We start from the raw sequence: 20,043 nt of genomic DNA on the forward strand, positions 1-20,043 counted from the left end.
TTCTATTGCCGTAGCGAGAAAATTAACATTAAAATTAACATTTTGGTGGCAAAAGCAGGTATTGCGGACCGAGTAGGTATGCTGCATATCTCGGTTTTTCCCTAGCGCTTACAAGACAAATTGGGTAATTAACTTAATATGCTTATTTTATAACTCTTTCTCTGCACAACATTCTTCCTGACCATTTTAATCGCAGCCGCAAATTCTGCTGTAAGCTGAACAGGCTAAGGAGGTGTAATAACCCTGGAGGACACGGCGGGCCCACTGGCCCTGCCCCTTCCCCCCGGATCTGGAGCTCTGGGGGCTCCCCCGCCGTGCCCCGGGTGCCCGCGGGGCTCCAGCGCAGCGCTTCCCGCATTCCCGGCCGCCGGCTCACGCCGGCGCAGGCGGAGCGGGGGAGGACGAGGGTGGGGAAGGGGCTCGGGGAGGCGCTGAGGAGGAGCCGCCGCCGCCGCCGCCACTCGCTCCGGCCCCAGCCAGCCCGGAGGCGGCAGAGGAGCCCCGGCAGCCCGGTAAGGAGGGAACCCTGCGGGAGGGAGAAGGGAGGGGAGAGAGGGAGCCTTTTCTCGCTGCCCTGCCGGTTCCTGCAGGGCTGGCGCGGCGTGCCCGCACCTCCTGCGGCACGGCTGCCGTGGGGAGCGGCCGGGCCGCCGGCCGCGCCGTGCCTCACAGCTGAGGGGCGATGCCGGCGGCGGCCGCGGAGGAAGGGGGTTCACGGGCACACGCGGGGCCGAGCGCTGCCGGGTGGCCCCGCTGTCCCGGCCCGGCGGAGCCCGGCGGTGCCCGGCGGTGCCCGGCGGTGCCCGGCTCGCCTGCTGCAGAGCCCGCGGCGCTGAGGCGGCCGGCCGCAGCCCGCGCCCCGGGCGGGAGCGCATCCTCCCCCGGTCCGGGCTCCGAGCAGCGGGGCAGGCACTGCCGCTCCACGCCTCCCTCCCCCGGCCGGATACACACTGTCACACCCGGAGCGCCACGACAGGTTTAATTTCATTGGGTTTTGGTTTTTTTTTGGTGGTTTTTAAAGGGGGGGGGGGGGGGCGGGGTGTTTGCGTGCTTGCTTGCTTTTTCTCTTTTCCTCCTCCTTTTCTTTGCCGGGAGTTGCTTGCGTGCTGGGGAAGGTGGGGGGCAGAGCTTTGGCAACAGGAATTGGTCGGAAAAGCGGCAACTGAAGGTAACAACCTTCTGGGGAACGGCGGAGGGAAGCAAAGGGAAAAAAGCCCAAAAGCACCCAAGAAGGTGGTGTGGGGGCGAGGGAGAGGAGGAGGCGACGCCGGAGAGGGAGGATGCCCGGGCGGCTCCGGGGGGCCGTGCCGGGCAGGTACCGCGGCCGGGGGCCGGCAGCGGCCGGGTCGGGCCCTGGCACCGGGCGGTGCCTCGGAGGAGCGGCGGCCCCGGCCCCACCGGCGCTTCGGCTCTTCCGTGGGTGGGCTGGAGCCGGGGGGCGACCCTGTGAGCGAGGGCAGGATGTGGCGAGCGGCTCCCGCCCGGCCTCGCCGCAGGGTTGCCTCCGGGCGGGGGTAAATCGCAGTGCGATGCTGTTGAAAATAAAGGAAGACCTAATCTAATTTTGGGGGAGGGTTTCCTTTTTGTTTTCCTGCTGTTAAGCCTATACGTTGTTTCTGTTTGTTTGTTATTAATAGAAGTCTGGTTTTAGCAATTGAGTTTTAGTCATATGGAGAAAGCGCCTTACTCTAAGCCTTGGTGCTGTTTTCTGTCTCTCGGTTGGGAAGTGACTGGATATCCTTGCTACCCCCACCCGCAGGGCACCAGAAAGATTTAACGCAAACTTTGGGACAGAATCCTGTGAGGATCTTCTCGGTTCTCTGTAAACTAGAGACATGTGACCTTGTCTTGTCTTATACAGTCCTGTACCTTAGTGTTGCTGCTCAGAGCAATTTGCTTTTACGTGTTTGCCTCTATGCCTTTTAAGGGCATAGCCAGGGAAATAAATAACTAATGACAGACCACTATCTTGTGGGGGGAAGCAATAAAACTAAATGGGAGTTCACCCAGAAATACTGCACTGTAAACTCAGTCAAGGGGCTAGTTCTGCATGTTTATTTAGACTGAGAGTTTGTTATCTCTGAAGGCAATTACTAGGCCAGAAAGATGTGTTCCAAAATCTGTATCAGCTCTAATCTAGGTTCACTTGAATTTGTATTAAAACAAGTGTGCAGTTGAACTGTCAGATGATCCCAGAAATGTGAGAAAGGCCTTTCAGAAACTTTCAGTACCAACACTCACATTGTTTTGGCTTGTTAGTTTAGAGTGTAACTTTCTGTGCCTGCTGGCGTTCTGGAAACCACCTCTTAAGAAGGTGGCACAGAGATCTGCTACTGGTGTTTGTTTTGATTTGCGCTGCTGTATCAAAAGCATCCTTACTTCCTGCTTACCTGTAATGTTCTTGACTAGCAAAGTGCAAGTTGTGTTCATTACTGAGGTGCTCGTCTTTTGTTTGAAGGAGCTACGTAATTCAAAAATCGCTCTTATAGTCGCTTTAGTGAAGTTGTAAAATCCCTGCTGCAATGTAGTGCTTTAACCTCTAGATCTATTGTGTTCTTCTGACAACTTGTTCCTGCATAACTAGAGTGTTTTAAAACATTACCTCTGTGTTTTGGGGTGTCTATCTAAGTTAAAATCACCATAAATTTCAGTATGTAGGTGATGAGAACTGGGGATGAGAAAATTGAGGGGCATGGGGATGCATTCACTCAAAGGTATCTGAATTAAACATGAAGCAATAGCAGTTTTAGGCCAGCCTTCTGCTATATTTAGAGTATGTTTGAGGATGCATCTGATATTATAACAAAGTTCCAGATTCTTCAGTTCTTCCAATTCTAGGATTCAAGTCTAATCCCTGTCATGGCTTGTTCAAATTAGTGATGGGGAAATGTAGTTTTAAAACGTCTTGAAGACCATGTGAGAAAAGGCTGAGTAAATAGAACCCGTAGCATGTCAGCTGGGAAAAAAAATCCAGAGATCAATGGCTAGAAAATGAATGGCCTGTTAACAGAGGCACAAAGTTGATGGCTCTTTTACAGGAAGCAGCTTTGACTGATAAGCTTCTTGTACTTTTCCCAAAGTTAGTTCAGATCTGACAAACCTGAATCTTGGGGAAGTGGGTGAGCTGGGAAGGTGTGGGAGTGCTGGCAGAGAGAACATGGATGATGACAGGGCAGAAGGATTGTGACAGGGACTGTTGGCAGTAGGACCAGAGGCACAGAAACTCATTTGTCTGCGTGGTGCAGTAGAGAAAATGAACAAGTGGTCATTGTCTTCAGAAATCTACTGGATACTGACAATTTAAAGTCCAGTGGCAGAGTGTAGATCCTTGCTCCAGAGGAGCAGCCTGCAGAATTAGACTGTCCTTGGAAAACAACTGAAAACAACATTTTTTTTTTATTTTTTTTTTCCCCCCCGTAGATTTCGCATAGAAAGCTCATAGTTCTGAAGAGTTTGCCAGGATTTTTCCCGATAGCAAGTTATTTTGACCTATACTAGTGACAGATCATGTGAGCAACTCAGTGGGGTGGAGAAAACTGTGCTGATGAGTACCTGACTCGTCTGGGGACTGTTGCTTATCTTACTATGTTTTCTGGTTTTGCTGTGTTTGGAAGAAAACAGTGGGAATAACAGCTGCAGGGGATAACGTTAGCATGTCCTATAGTTGGATTATTTTGCATTATCACTATGAAAATTATAGCATTCTGTTTCCCTATGCGTCCTGAGTCCACAAATGAGGCTTAAGAAATAGAAGTTTTAATATTGTCCAGCAATATTAAAGTTATCTTAAGCTACTAGGAGTGGGTCATGGAAAGAGTCAGGCATCACCAGATGTGTCTGGAAGTAAGGATGATCCGAAGGACGTTCACTTCCCTGGCTCAGGCAGCTATTTCACAAAGGCAGTCGTCGTTTGGGGGCTCCTCACCCGTGCCCACGTGGAGCTGTGCTGGCGCTCCCCAAACCTTGCTCCCTAAATGTGGGGTCCTGCTTGACCAGGGGGTCAGCCTGTCTGCCTGCCTCACCTCTGGCTACGCATTCCCGCCCTCCCGCTTGGGATGGGACTATTACTCCCGGCCAAATGCAAATCTGCTCTTCTTGTTGTTCTTGGCCTGGTTTTCAGTTGGATGAATTCCTGGGTCTGACTCAACGCCTGACTAAAACACGCCGAGGGATCGGCAGAGATGGAGATCGTGGGGTTGCGGGAGGAGCTGGCTGCTCCTCCTCACAGCAGGGGACATTCAGCCTCATGAGCTCGCTTGGTGCTGTGCTGATGCTTCTGATTTAATTTGGCTCCTATCTGGCCAATTTGGAGAGGGAGGAGAGGTGCCTGACTGTCTCCAGTTAGCTGTGTAGGCATACCCTTCAAGGGGGTAATGTCTACAGCCCCTTGTCAGAGAGCAAACTTTGTTCTTCAAGATAAAACTACAGCAGATGCTTTTTCTTTTATTGCAGTTCCTTTCCATTCAGTTTTTGAATGGTAAGCCTGTATTTTCCATTTTTTAATGCCATCTGAGGCAGACATTTTGTCTGTGGCATTTCTTGTATTTTTTTTTAATTCTTATTTTCATGGTGCTTTAAGGCTTTCTTTAGAAAATAGAGCTGTCTTTGAGTGACATGCAGCATTAAAATTACAGCCAACTAGGTCTTTTCATAGTGAAATAAAATTGTAGGCATGTAATTAATGTTCTGTTGATAATTATCAAAAATTGGAAACCCTTTTCCCCTCAAATCTGTGGCTACATTTGTTGTTAAAGCATGAGGTGTATTGAAGGTTTGACAAAAATACCTGTAATTCAGTTATAATTGTGTTCTGTTCTAAGCTTATATTAGCTGTGTTTTGCAGAAGTTGCTTGAATGTGTTTCTCTTTGTGTGTACCTCTGCTTAGGCTGTTTCAAGTGCCTGGAAATCGTGTGGAGCTCTGTTCTTTCACCCATGTTCACAGAAAAAGTATCTTGCGCCTCAAAAATACACTGTTGAGTTTGACTCCAAAGTTTTCTCCTTCCCAGTTAATTTTTCTCCTTCCACAATGTAATTGTGGTGCAACTGTGTCCATAAAATATGGTTATGTTAGGTTTTCCTCATAGTTCAATTAATTTTTAACCCTCTATACCAGTGTCCATCTTCCATATCCACTTTAAGTAGCAGGTGGTTGTCTTGTGGGATTAACAGAAAAAATACAAAACTTGATGACTGATTAATGCATTCAAGAATGGCAGGGCTGGTCGCAAACCCAGATGCTTAAATATAATTTCTAAAGCCGTTTCTCAGCTTTGCCTTTGTCCAAGCCCAGATCCATGTTTTATTGTGTCCAAAGGTAAGAGGCAGTATTACCATGAGGTGTTCTCTGCAAACAGACACAAGGTTTTGATTCCAGTTTTGAGTGGCTTGTGTTTATTTGCATTTGCAACTGACTCAGTTTTCAGTTCTGTTTCTTCAGTGCTGTATAAAATTGGGACTGGTTGGACTGACAGCTCCCTTTTTTGGTTGGTTTTTTTGTTTTCTGCTTTACCTTCCTTAAAGAAGCCATAAACCTAATTGTTTGAAGGAAAGAAAGGTTCCCTGATTTAATGTAAAGAAGGAGGTATTATTTTACTGTAGATGGTGCAAAAAGGCCTTTTCTTATTTGAGGGTTGCTGAATGTAATTACACAGTAGTGTTACAACCCTCTCTAGAATATTCCTTCAGGAAGTACCTTAATACTGTTGGTGGAATTACGGAAATGTTAATTGACTGAAATTTTGTAAACAGTGCAATAGATAAACAACAAGAAAAAGGTTCTTACAAAGCTCTGAAGTTGTATTGTTTAAAGAAATGTAAAGCAAGAATAAGTGTTACGTTGATAATGGAGCAATCACTCCTGTTTCTGATGAAAATCTAAAAAAAGGGAGATGCTGTGTAGGAAAAGTACCAGGCCTTTTCAGGAGGGTAGTTCCTACTCTTCACTTTAGTAAATGCTGAAAAAAGAGATTCTTAATTTACTCACTAAATGTGTGAATATTAACAGAGCAGAGCAGTATTCTAAAAAGGTCTTTGGTATGTGTCTGCTGTGGAGTTAATGGTGGAGATGGTTACAGGTGGTTCTCATAGTAGCCAGAGGTGTCTCCATGTAATGATTCATTGGCAGAATAAGAAATTGTCTGAGTCATCTTTATAGGTGTGCAGCGATAGCTCAGAGGAGAGTTACAGCTGACTGGAGCTGATGCTGTGCTCCAGCTGAGGCAGCGTGCCCAAAGCGACAGCGTGACGCTGGTGCTGTGGCTTCGTCATTAGTGGGTCCTTGTTCCCTGAGCAAAAATAGCAGTAACTTGGGGAAGGTTGTATCTGTAGCAGTCAGCATTGCTTTGGCCAAACACTCAGCACGCATTGGAAATACATTTTTCTGTCACTACTGTCGTTTACGCCTGAACTAATGGGGTTTTTGTCCACTTTCTCTGTTTTGACCTGTAGTGGAATAGTTTTGCTTCATGAGCTTTGCTCCCATTGTGGTATTGCTCTATGATTAATTGACATTAAGTTATTCACCATTTGTCAAAGTTTGGCTGGGCAGGGTTGCAGCATCTGAGAGACCCCCTTCATATCTAGGGCCTTCAGAAAGAGGTTCTTTGAGCAGAGCCTTGGCCAGCAGGCAGGTTTGTGTGCTGGGGTGCAGCACTGGAGTGTGCCATGGGTTTCTCTCTTAGGTAACCATCCTGTGGTGTGGTCGTGGTCTGTGATGAGTGACTGCCAAACCCAGGAACTCTGCCCACTCTGGTCCTGGCTGGGACCAGCAAACATGAGGGTGCGTCTTTGTCTCATGTCAGGTGGGCACTCAGCTGCTCAGCCTAGAGCAACGGCTTGCCTTCAGCTGGGCTTCTACAGAGAGGCAAAAGCAGTTTGGAGGTGGGATGAAGACATGAACGAGTTTTGCTTGTCCTGCCTTTGTGACAACCAGCAAGATCAGCTGCTGCTTTTCTGGAGTAAGGAAAGGAGCCTCTTCTTCTGCCAGTATCCTGTGGAGCTTCTAGGATGGTGGAGCCAGGGACTGCCACAAATCTTTTCAAAACCATCTGCTTTTACCACCTGTCACTGGTTATTCACTAACATGTGGTCTTGTTGGGCATTAGTATTAAAAATCTTTCTCTGTAAGTACAGAAATGAAGAGATTTTTCTCCGGTCCCATGCTTGAGCTATAGGTATATAATTGAGGTGTTTCAGAAGTGCTCTGTTCTGAGGGAGAGTGGGGAGTAGAGAGAGATAAAAGGACTTGCCTCCCTGACGTAAAGCACTTTCTGATGTAGTACACGCTCACAAAGCTCTTTTATTTTTGTTATCTGTTGGTCTGAAATGCATGGCATGATTCTGTTTAAACCTAATTTTAAGGACAATTTTGAGGGTGAAATTTTGTTATAGAAGGAGCCCTTAGCAAAACTATTGCATATACTGACATCAGCTTATTCATTGCTCTTGGCTTTAAGTCAAGGGGAACATCACAGTCCAGGACTGCTTTTGGATTTCCTTTGGCTATTGAATTAAATGTCATTGCTGTAAAGGACCCAACTCCTTTGTTGGACAAAAAAATTTTTGAAGAGGATGAGGCTATTGGTCCCCAGGCCATTAATAAGACACCCAAACTCATGTGAAATGTATTCACATTCCTAAATTGAATGTGACAGACAGAACTACACCCTTAGTTAACCCTCAACTCATATAACTGCATCCTTACTGCTCTACTTTTAACCCTGCAGACTGCAAAGAAACAACCTGCTTGCTTTTACGATAAAATATGTGTTTATGCAGTCTTGGAGCTCTGATAGCCATGCAGTGTGTGCAGCAGATTCTTCTTTATGCCTGTGACTGCAGCTGGAACTTCTCAGCCTAGCTCTTTACATGCCCTGTGATCCATTCTCTAGTAACATACATTATTGCTTTGATATGGTTCTGCTTCTACTTCCCTGTGGAGCCCTGCTGCAGGAAGAAGTGAAATCCCAGGTCAAGATGTTACAGGCATTGAATGACACTGGTTTCTACCAGTGACCTCCTTTGAGTCCTCATTGCTGCTGTCTTCATTAGATACTGCAGAGCAATGCATTCCTAGTATGGAACAAAATGTCACTGATTCCCCTCTGCACTTCTTTGTGCCTTTCTTTGCATCTGAAATAAAGTTGATGGTGCTTGCAGAGAGGAGAAGGTGAGGAGCCTGGGGGTACAAGGGTGTTTAATGCCACACTCTGCTATGTGTAGCAAAGTAACCATCAAATCTTGCGCCTAGATGCAGTGCTCAAACCTGCCAGCTCAGTGGGAAACCTTTGTGGTTCTGCAGATAACCAGTAACATTTGCCATAAAAGTGTTTAGCTGTGGTTACATTTATGTTCAGTGGCTACTGCCTTGTGCGTCCTCCAAGCAGCCAGTGGGTTTCTGCTATACTTGAATTTAAGGTTTCAGGTACCCTAAACTGCATAATGATTTGATAGGAAGTGCTGGATCCTTGATTCATTTCTCAGTTAATATTTTTTCATTTGCTCTATTTCCTAATCTCTGTGTCCTTTCCCAGGCGTTTTGGTTTGTTCCTATGCCTAGTTCTGTTGTCACTTTGCTAAGCTGAGAGAGCTCAGGCTAGGTCCACAAAGACTCATTTCCTACCAGAGGTGGATCCTTTCACCTTTGTTTTGGCCTATTCCCAACCCCTCATTCTTCTGTAGTGTCAGACAGACTCCTAGCTGTGTATTAATCTCTTTGGCTCGCAGTAGAATTGAACCCATCTCCAGTGTGTTCTAAAGCTGTCTGTAACTAAAATCAGTGCTTTACAGGCACCTGTCTCAAATCTGGTGTTCTGCTGTTTGCCACAGGGTCCAAATCAGCTGATCTGTGGAGTAGTATCAGTTTCTTGTACTGGAATGCTCCATACATGGAGCCTCAGGTGTTTTGGCCCAGCGTTTTTTTCTGCTGGATGTTTGTATTGGCCCATATGCAGCTGAGATTGTTTTCCTGCCATTGGGGATGCTGGATTTTCCACCGAGGGGAAAGCCTATTGCTTTGGCTGGCTCAAGGTTTTTCAAGAACTGATAAGGCGTTGCTTACAGCTGATAAACTTTTCCATGAAGAGTTCCCAGCAAGCAGATCGAGGAGAAGGTGGAACTGTGTGCTTCCAAGATGAGGTAATGACAACCCACCCATATTTTAAAGAGATCTCTGGACTCTGCCAACACAGTAATACTGTTGAAGCAGCCACATATGCAAACTAAACTGTGATCTGACAGCAAGTCAATCTCAACCTACAGATGCATTAGCTGCTCATATTATTGCACTTGGACGGGGGGGTGTGCCTTAATTCTCAGGTTCTTCTTGGAAACTTTTGCCAATGCTACATTTACTGTGGCATTGGTTTTCAAGTAAGGAATATTTGTGTTTCAACAATCACCCCTCTGCTGGTGATTCATCAACAGGCTGAAGTTCCATTAATACTGATCACATTTGTCACCTTTTCTGGAAGGCCAGAATTTCCCCAGCCCAGGATGCTGATATATACAGGAGGACAGGTTGCTTTGCTCTTGACATTCAATATGATTTTTAACTTCCCATCTTAAAGGTTATAGGTTAGCACATCTAGCTGTTGATATTTAACCTTAAAAATTAGATAAGCATGTTGAAAAAAAAAAAAAAAACCAACCTAAAATGCAATACCAGAGATCCTGTTACTGACCATACATTGCATCCTTGATGGTGGGAAAGTTGTTGCCTTCTGAAGTGACATAATCTGCATTTGTCAAAATCCAACTCCTCTGCTTGTCACTAAAATTTCATTTCCCTGGCAGCCTAGGTAAGTCTTGTTCTGGGAGATGAAGTAAGGTGATCTGGAGCCCTTAATAGGAACTTGTTTCTGATCTGAGGTTCATGTGTTCAAAATGTTAAAACAGTCACAATACTGTAAGTTTTTCATTAAATGACAGGGTGCCTTGAAGGAGAGTAGTTCTCTTAGTTTCTACATACGCCTACACTGAGCGTGACTAACATGATTGTGACTGTGAGCCCTTAAATAAAAAGTGGAATTCTAGAAGTCGGTTTCATAGCATTCCTAGATACAGAGCAGGAGATTTGTACCTTGTCTCCTTGGTAAGAAGAGTAAGCTGAATTTATTACATCTGATTATTGGAATTAATTAGGACAGTAGGATTTGGTTTTGTAAAATACATGCAAGTCCTCATGTGGATTTTTACTCTAAACATATACTTTTCAGTGTATTTTCTGTATTATCACTCTAGAGTAGCACTGGCAACATTTGGTGCTTTGCTTCATGCAGTTTTGTAAAAATATTACCAAGTACTGCTGACTCATAAAATAAAACGGGCACTTCCTTGCACTTACTTTTTCTTTTTTTCTGTCTTTCAGTCTTCAAAAATCCTACCTGCTGTGTGCAATCTTATGTCCTTTCCAAGTAAAGTATAGTGCCTAAAATAACCTGTAGATGCTTTTTATCTGAAATGCTCATAATTGCCAGCAGCAGCTTCCTTTAAATCATTTACAGGCTTTTCACTGGAGTGTCCCATAGGTAGATGGGTTTTTATTATGTACAGTGCTGTGTGCAAAAATCTTAGCCAACAAGAAAGTTCCACTTGCACTAATAGAGATTTTGCATCTATTTGATAATTGTTTTGAAAGTTCAGGAAGATTAAGGCCAGGAAAATACAGCAAGGATAACTAATTCCATGATGAAAAGGTCATACTTCATTGCCTTAGCTTTTTAAAATGCCATGTTTTTCATACTTTATGGAAATTTACCTTTATTCCTTTAAAAACAAATTCTGATCTGAGTGCACTGTTAGGGTAAAATATATCAATTTTGTTTTCATTGTCTTCCTATTCATAAGCTGTAAGCCTACAACTGTAGAGCTTTTTCTTTTTCTTTTTTTTTTTTTTTTTTTTTTTTTTTTTTTATTTTATTTTAGTGTTTCTCTATTGAAAAAATTATTTCTTTAATATATTGCAAATAAATATCTGGTGTAGTGTTAGCAGGGGAACATATGTCCTGATGTCTTAACATAAACATGAAAGTTCTACTAATTTTTCTCCACCAGAACTGCGTGCTGCAAGAACAAGTTATGCTGGGCCACAGGTAGTGTGGTTTCTATCCTCTTGAGAGTGTTCTCTGCCAGAAAATGTTCATTTTAGTGGTCATGTTAAGTCTGCACTTTGTGTTTACTCACACTCTCATTGGAGATGTGCTTTTTTTTCTTTCTAAGAGTGTGTCATTAGTACTAGAAAGCAAAGGGAACATAGCAAAGCACAGGAGTGATAATAACAAAGTAGGTGAAAATAAGGTAAATGTGGTAGAATTGAAGTCAGATACAGAGATCTGCCAGCGTGACACAGGCTGAAGGAAGAGGAGCAAGGCAGTGCTTTGCACTTGTGTTTCCCACTTCACTGTTAACAAAGAACATGAGATTCTGAACTCTGCCCAGCCCTGGGAGGCACATCTGGAGAGCTGTGTCCAGCTCTGGGCTCCTCAGCACAGGAGGGACAGGGAGCTCCTGGAGCGGGGCCAGCGCAGGCTGCAGAGATGATTTAGGGCCCGGAGCATCTCTGACAGGGAAAGGCTGAGGGAGCTGGGGCTGTCCAGCCTCGAGAGGAGCCCCAGCTGAGAGGGGCCCTCAGCCCTGGGTGTCCCTGTGAGCAGGGAGGGCTCCGAGCAGGGCCCAGGCTCTGCTCCGGGGGCCCAGCAATGGCACCAGAGGAACGGGCAGGGACTGAGCCCAGGAGGTTCCACCTGGACATGGGGCAGAACTTCTGTCCTGGGCAGTGACCGAGCCCTGAACAGATTGTCCAGAGAGGGTTTGGAGTCTCCTCACTGGGGATGTTCCAGAACTGTATGGGCACAATCCTGTGCTCTGGGATGACCCTGCTGGTGCAGGGAGGTGGGACCTGCTGCCCCACTTTGATCCCTTCCAACCTGACCCGTCCTGGCATTCTGTGACAGAGTGTATGCATTGTCTAAACACACAGAGTAGGGAGTAGCGTTCAAAAACTCCATATGGTGGAAATGGCTTCCCTTTTTTGTTCTGAACACTGAGAATTGGCAACCATGCAGGTGGCTTTGTCTGAAGACCTCTGGAAACGCTGCCGTTAGACAGCATTTGGGTCCTCCTGTTTCTCAACTCCGAAACAAGTGGCAACTAGTCTGCAGCAGGTCCCTGGTAAAGTTAAAGGAAAGGGTAGATAGCAATCTTGCACTGAGCATTCAGGAAGGTAACCTGATGGGTTAGATCTGTCAAGACAGCAGTGAGATTCTTTAGTGTCAGTGAAGGGGAGTCTCCACGGTTCCCCTGAAGGAGCCATAACCTAGCAGAATCTATGTGGAATCTAGTCATTTTAGTCCTAAGTTTGAGGCCATGTGTCAGAAAGGTGAGTTAGTATTTTTCTTTGTTCCTTCAGTTACTTTGGAGATATTATTAAGGGAAGGGTTGAAAGTTTTCTTTGTGCTGTGAGTAGTTCTTGGCTCTCTGTTCTTCTCCGTTAATCACTATTTTGAGGCTATTGCTCTGAATATTTGAGTTCTCTTCTTTTTAATATCACTGGATAGTTGTGAGAAGCAGTTTTGGTGCTGAGGACTATGAGATAGCTGCTCTCATGGAGCTTGAGGGTAGAGTCCTTTCCTGTTTAAAAAGGGTGGGGTGGGGATAAATGCTGTGTCCTCAGAGCCCAAGCCGTGTGGGATTGAGTGCACAGGCAAGAGGTGGTCTTGCAATTTGTCCCACCAACCAAGAAGCATAATACATTCTTGTTCCAAATACAATTTTGTACAAAAGCAAAGATTGCGTAGGAGAACTTAAATAAGCAGTGCAGCGCAGGGAATATTTTACTCCTTGGAAGTATTTTAAAAAGCTGGCTATGTTCAGATCCATCAGGCTGGATGGGATTGATGCTAGATTGCTGAAAGACATAGGTGAGGCAACTGCGATTTTGCAGTTGCAATTCTCTGTGAAAATGTATCAGAGAGGTTCCTGAAAACTAGGGAAAGGCTTTGTTTATTACACCCATATTTTGAAGAAGAGAAAGAAAGGTAGTTCAGGGCTAATCAGCCTTCTGCAATCCCTAGAAATATTATGTATCATGTCTCCAGGGAATTTGTTTCCAAATGGGGGAAGAATGAAAAGATAGTCAAGAATAGTTGACCCAAATGTACAGGGGCAATAAGTATTTGATGAACTTGAATGCCTTTTGTAATTAAATGACCAGATATGTAGATGTGGGCATATTGGTGGATAAATTCCTTGCTGTGAGGGCACTGAGGCAGTGGGACAGGTTGCCCAGAGAACTTGTGCATGCCCCATCCCAGGGATGGAGCTTCTGGCAACCTGGTCTAGTGGAAGATATCCCGGCCCATGGCAGGGAGGTTGGAACTGGCTGATCTTTAAGGGTCTTCCAACCCAAACCATGGTGTGACTCTCTGACTCCAGTGTTTCTTATCATCTCTCACTGAGGACGTATGTGGATTGTTAGATTAATTCAAATTTGTGTGGATATTGGAGTTAAAAATGTAGTGTTCCACGGGTCAGTGTCTCACTGGAGACTATTAACAAGTGAAGGATTGGGCCAGTGATGTCACCTCTCTGTTAATTAGCATGAGAAAAGTTATAGATCACATTAAATTGGCACAAAAGAGACAGTTCAGTGCATCAAGTGGTAGAAATTCAATTCAGATTTGTCTTGGGAAGCCTGAGATTTGGCTAACAGAAAGCTCTTGAAGTTCAGTGAGAATAAACATGAAATTCTGTGCCCGTACAGATCAACTCCTTGCACCAATGTAGTCTGGGAAGCAGTTGGCTGAACAGAGCATTTGTGGAGAAGCTATGGGATATAATGATTGCTGCCAAATCTGAAATGAGTTAGTGATTCATTTTCATTGCAAATGAGACAAACAGCATAGTGGTCTCCATGGTCAGCAGATCAGGGGAAGTAATTGTCCTCAGAATTGCTGAGTACTCTGTTTCTTCAGCCAGTCCCAAGGTTCCTCAAATGAAAAGCATAACGTTTAGAAAATGAAGAGTGGACTACTAAGGTGATTCCGAGCCATGGGAACCATAAGTAATGAGGAGAGATTAGGGTCCTTGGACTGTTTTAGTTTGGCAGAAAAAAAAAAAAAGAGGAAAAGAGGCCATCTTACAGAAGCCTGTAGCTTCTTGAAGACAAATCCTTATGACTATGGAGATGAACTCCTGTTTGAGGCAGATTGTAATAAAATAAGGAACAACTGTCACAAATTGCAGCTTAGACTGGCCATTAGGAGATGTTCAGACTGGTCATTAGGAAATATTTTTCACCACTGGGAAGCACAAAAGTTTTAACATGCCACCCAGAGAGGTGGTGGAATCTTTCCTTGGGTGTTTTTAAGACTTGGCTGGACCAAGCTGTGGCAGACCTTATCTACCACTAATGAGCGTCCTTCTCCAAGCAGAGAATTGAGCTGCTGATCTACGAAGTATCACAGCAGGGTTTTTTGTGTTTTTCTGTGATTCTGCCCAGGACATTAGGGCTGAGCAATGCAGAGAAAATTTCGTACAGCTGTGACATTCCTGCGTCTACGAGGGTGAATCTGAAATGGTGGACAATGGAAGTACTTTTGTAAAGATTTCTTCCTTACTGTCAGCTTGAAATATATCCATGTACTAGTCCTTCAACCTGCATGAGATGTGGGTTTATATTGCCTAGCCATTTTAAATTTTTCTGCTCTTTTGACATGCCATGGGAATAAACACCACAGTGTTCACATGAACAAAGGAAGCCAGGTAATTTGTATTTCATCAGAATTATTTCATTTGAATTATTTATTGAGCATTACATCTACTGTTTTGTAGGGGTCCTAGGAACTGCAGAAATACAGAAATCTGTTTGTGAAACTTAATTTGTCAAAAGTAAGAGAATAAGATATGAAAAAATAAGCTGTCAGAATCATAATAGATCTGGTTTCACCAATCAGTGTTGATGATTGTTTTCAATTGAGTTGATCCTTTTTTAAATCTGACTGTGATTGATAGCGAGTGCTGCAAGATTTAATTGAAGAGGCCAACTCATGGAAAGTTGAAAAAGTAGTCAGCTAAAAGCCAGGATAATTAGAAGCATGATGTTATCAGTAATCCAGGGTAGGAGCGGAGAGAGACAGAATGGGGTCAACCTTTGACAAGCTAGAAAGAAACACCCAAAGTCCTGGTTCTCCAAACCCACAGCCAAAGTCCCATTGCCAGAAACCTGTGGGTGGGAGTTCTCTCCCTTGAGGCTGGCCAGGAAAAGGTGTTGCAATGGTATGTTGGTCATCCTTCATGTTTTACCTAGCTCTCAGATAAGCACTGATGCCAGCTGCATCAGGGGTAGGAACATGCAGATGTGCCTGTATTCACTTCAGAGCTGATTCCAGTTCCAAACCAGTTTTATTTCTTCCTCTTACTGCCTGAGCCAAGAAACTCTGCAGACCTAAGTCAAGCCAGTTTAAGCAGGATCAGATCTCATGTAAGTTGCTTGGGATTATGTACAGAACAGGGGGAAAACATCCAATCAGCCCCTAAATATTTTGTGTTTTGAATCCAGGAGAAGTTGGCCTAGGAAAGCCTGGATTTAAACTGATGACTTTAATTGATATAAACTGATGGAAAGTACTAAACTGAACAAAACCTTGCTTGATGTGTGGTCATCATTTCCTCATTCAGGATATTTCTGTGAAATACTTTCCCAGATTGTGTCTATGTGATTAAAATTGGTGTTACTCTTGATTTACTGCACTCTTCTGTGCTAAAGAGCTTTGCCATAAAAATAATGCAACGTAGAAATGGTGCTCTGAGTAGATGCGGATTTCCTTCTTATGGTTGGTATTGCTATAGCAACATTTCCCTCCAAGCCATGACTGTAATTACAAAAGTTGCCATTGATCTAATAAGTAGTAAATTAAATCTGTATTTAGCAATGAACTCCTAATGTCAAATGAAATAAATACCTGCTTTTCCTATTCATCCCCCACCAAGCATGAATTCTCATTTCAACAAAGGAATTTTATTTTTAGGAATTCAGTTTTTTCAGTAAGTTGTTTTTAGATGTGAACACAGTTTTCAAGTCTCTGGATTCAATATGTTAATTGTAGCTTAATTTAAGTATCAGTGTTTGCTGTGGCAGTTTTGTTGGGAAGGTTCTTGTCAGGAGTGTCTCTGGCTCTGCTGGATATATTGGGGGTTAATTACGATCTTGTTTCGATCTCAGAGGAGGCATACCAACAAAAGGAAATTTTACGTGTAGAACATCTTTAAAATACATTTCAAAGACAAAATATTCCTGGTGAACATTTCTTTTGTAAATCACATTATTCATGTAATAGGAATATGTCTGTGTTCATATTTCTGTTTTCAGTCCAGAATTAGGAATGGCAATCAGAAGCAAGGGTATGCACAAGGGGTGTAGCTAAGAAGACAGTACGGGAAGGTCAGTGCCTGTCTTCTTGAGTATGCTGCCTGGAAGTGAACTGTGTGACTGCAGCCAGCAAATCTCATTGTTAGACTACATGCATAAACCCACATGCACATAGGAATTAGAATATACAAACCTGATTCTGGTTAAACCCTGTACATTATGCAAGAGCATTTATGGAATGAACTTAAGATCTGCAGAGTGACAGCAGCTAAGGTAAGAGTGCAATCAATCATATGTAATCGCATTTTGCTCAAGAAGCTGAGGGGTTATTGTTATGAAAACAAAAGCATAAATCAGTTTTAATTTCTTGGATATGATCTGGTCTTTCTTCTCTGAGCAGCCCAACTGGGAATTCCAAGCTGAGTTTGCAGCTTTGAAATAAATTGTAGCTTTACCTGGATTTCTTGGTTCTGTTTGTCTTATAGTAAGTGGCCTGTTCATTTTAAATTCCACTTTGTGCTTAGACTTTAAACTGGGTTTTATTTGAGAGATTCAAGGTTCTTGAGCTGTGATATAAACACAATTTACTGAAGGGCCTTTGTCTGTGTAAAACAGTTGAGAAATGGTTTTGGGCCCCAAGTACCAAAGGTACATGGTGTTAACATCATCCCCTTCTCTTTATTTTTTGTTGAGTTCTGAGAACAGACTCATCTCTACCTCAGGCTGTAACTTAGTTGTCCCTCTCCTGTAATTGCCCCTGCAGAAGAGCCTGGCTAATACCTCCTTCTGTGTGCTTGGTACCTTAAACTGAAAGGAATGAAGAGATTGTTGTCATGCCATAAAACATGTAGAGTGGAAATAAAATCACTTGTATCACTGGAGAGGAGAGGGAGTGAAGCATATGGCTAAAGCTTTATCATCAGGGAGCATCACATTGCACAGATGATTTTTTGAGCCTGAATATGTTTAAACCAAAGCTGGTTGATATGTGACTGGTTTTATCACCATGTGGCCACCTGAGAGTTGTTGGAAACACACCAGTACCTCTAAATCTTGTAGTTAAGCTGGTTACAAGCTACTTAACCTAGGAATTAGCATGAACTTTATAGATATGACGAGTGTACAGTCTGTTCTGAGTTTGGAATGCTCCTAATGGAAATTTTATATGGATACATCAGCATGAGATAACAAACTATAACAATGGCATTTGTAGGCAAAACTTTTTATGTGTGAATGTGGGTTTCAAAGGCTGTGAGCCACTTCTGACACAGGCCTGTTGAATCTCATGCTTCACATGTATGATTTAGTTCATTGGCCTCTCTTCTCTAAAATTCTGTCTGTGGATGGTTTTCTCTCTGGCTCCAGGCTACTGCTGATGGTGAGTTGGTAGAGTTGGAGAGGCAGTGTTATATGGGACTGTGCTGCAAACCAGATTTTGCCTCCCAGCCAAGCCTGCCTGTGAGATGTTGGGCATGGAATGCTCACTTTCTTCATGACCTGAAAGCTTAATGTGCCCTCAAGACTCTGATCTGTCACTTCTTTCCACTGTGCTAGTGCGGAGTCTGTCATTCCAAGATGGTGCTGGAATAACTTGGATGGTGTCATTTAATATTTTGGTGTTGTTTTTAGATGATGATGATTGATTCAATCTGCAGTGGAATTCCAGCAGAATGAGTGATGTGCATTGATTTATGGTCACTGAAGATTATTGGTTTACTTTTTTCATGGTTAAAAAAGGTGCTTAAGTAAACTAGAGAACTTAGTAACCAGCAGAAATCTTTTTGTGCATCAGTGTGAGGATAACTTAGGGGAACAAAAAAGTGCCAACGTTTGTTCTAATTTCCTACTAGACAATACATTATTTGTAACCTTAATATCATGGCTACGGCAACTTTCTTTTTAGGCCTTAGTTGGTACTTCAAAAGATAGGGCTCTATATATGTTTTGCTCTGCTTGCCACACTTCTTGGTCATGAATTCTGACCTTGTCAAGTGGATTGTTTTCATAACTGCTAAGCAACAGCAAAACTCCAAACCACAAGGCATTACCAGAGCAGTAGTCTGCATTTCTGTGGCCTCCTGCCATGGGATGGAGTCAGTCGGCATGCTGCAGGTGCAACAAACTGCAGAAACACAGTTTGGCCAAGTTTGAAGGTAAAACTTTCTTTGGTTTTCTGTGTTATACCATCTTAATAAATCTCCTAATTGTGGAGGCATTCAGCGTTATTTTATGAACCAGGGTAATTCAAAGGCCTGGTAAAGGGGTTGCACTCTCCTACATGGTGTAGTTACTTGCATAGATCTAATTCCTCAAAACTGCCTTGTGTATCCTCCAAAGGCCAGAGGATATTAGTTCTTGTATGATGCAGACTGAAAGGGAAGTGCATTATCATGCTGAGTGTAAGTTAATTCTATGACTCAAGTAAATGGTTTTCATTCAGGTATGAAGCTTCTCAACTGTGTTAGTTCAGTTGTTTTTAAAGTTGTTGAAAGTGCTTCATTTTCTTGCTAAAAAGTGTTACGAAATGCTGTGTAAATACAACTGTGCAGTGAACTGTCACTTTTCTTTTTAAATTTGCCTGCTGTAAATTTAGTTTTGTTTAATGAAGCCTATAAACTGAGCAGATGAGTTGGGAGTGCGTAACCTTGGAACCCTTCCTCTGTGCCTGACTCACAGACATTTTGATTTAGCTTCAGGGATGATTCTCCTTAGATTCTGTTATCCTCAAATGGCACTAGTTTTGCCAAGCTTGGCTATTCAGGAAACATAAATCATGTAATCAAAAAACATGAGAAAGCACTGAATGAGAAAACAATCAGACAAATGAGCAAATCTGTTTGAATTCCTGAGCTTTAGTCTTCTCACTGCAGTACTTGAGGCAAGAAGAGCAAAATTCACATGTAATCAGGGAGTCCAGGAGCTGGCTATTCAAGAAAAATATTACTGCAAGTATTGTTCTGGTATTGCTAAGGATAGGAATACTGTAATATAGGTATAGTCTGTAACAGATTTTAGCTAAAGCTAAAAGCAATATATGATGTGTTGGATGATGTCTACTGGTTCTTCTAGATTCAATTTTCTCCATATATAAGCTGTCAATTCAATTTGCTTACAAGCAGGGCAGGGTTTTCTTTCTTTTACTTAGTTGAAGAAATAAGCCAGTAAAATCAAATAGGGGTTTACTTCTTGCAAAAATTGTGGTGCTGTGGTTACAAAACTTGTCAAAAAATGTAACTGTTTTAATCTTCTGTATTCTTCTTGATACAAAATACACTCACAGCTCACCCAAAAAGATCCTGACAAGGTCTAGCTGGACTCTGTGTAGTTTTCATTTTCATCTTTCTGATTTGTTTGGTTTAGGGACATTTAAGCACTTTGTTTCCTTTGGGCACAGTGTGCTTTGTGTCCATGGTTATCCGCTGAAAGCTTTAACCAGAATACCAAATTTTGGTGACGTGCAGTCAAGTGCTCTTTTGCTCCCTAGGCTCTGGGTGCTTGTATTTTAGAAAGTAGAAAGGGATAACAAGACAACCAACTGGTTCATGCATGAGCAAGAATTTTAATTTATCAGTTGTCTTATAACTCCTTGTTTTCCTAAGTTTTCATTTGGAGCTTGTCTTTTAATGTCGCTGAAGATGGAAAGGGAAATAAAACAGGTTTTTCCTCAGCCTCATGT

General features: G+C 43.3%; 1 protein-coding gene across 3 annotated transcripts in view; it reads left to right on the top strand.

Moving 5' to 3' along the window:
- Positions 1–392: 392 nt before the first annotated feature.
- FAR2 (fatty acyl-CoA reductase 2) overlaps positions 393–20,043 on the top strand; it is a 117,792-nt gene continuing 98,141 nt past the window's right edge. The window contains exon 1 of one of the 3 annotated variants that reach the window (XM_066319570.1): positions 393–512. The gene's annotated coding sequence lies outside the window, so the exon portion shown is untranslated. Of the gene's footprint in view, positions 513–881; positions 977–1,035; positions 1,169–20,043 lie in introns of those variants that run through there. The other 2 variants (XM_066319572.1, XM_066319571.1) reach the window with 2 other exon arrangements.

The sequence above is a fragment of the Sylvia atricapilla genome, chromosome 5 (genome assembly GCF_009819655.1).
Source record: "Sylvia atricapilla isolate bSylAtr1 chromosome 5, bSylAtr1.pri, whole genome shotgun sequence".
NCBI lineage: Eukaryota > Metazoa > Chordata > Aves > Passeriformes > Sylviidae > Sylvia > Sylvia atricapilla.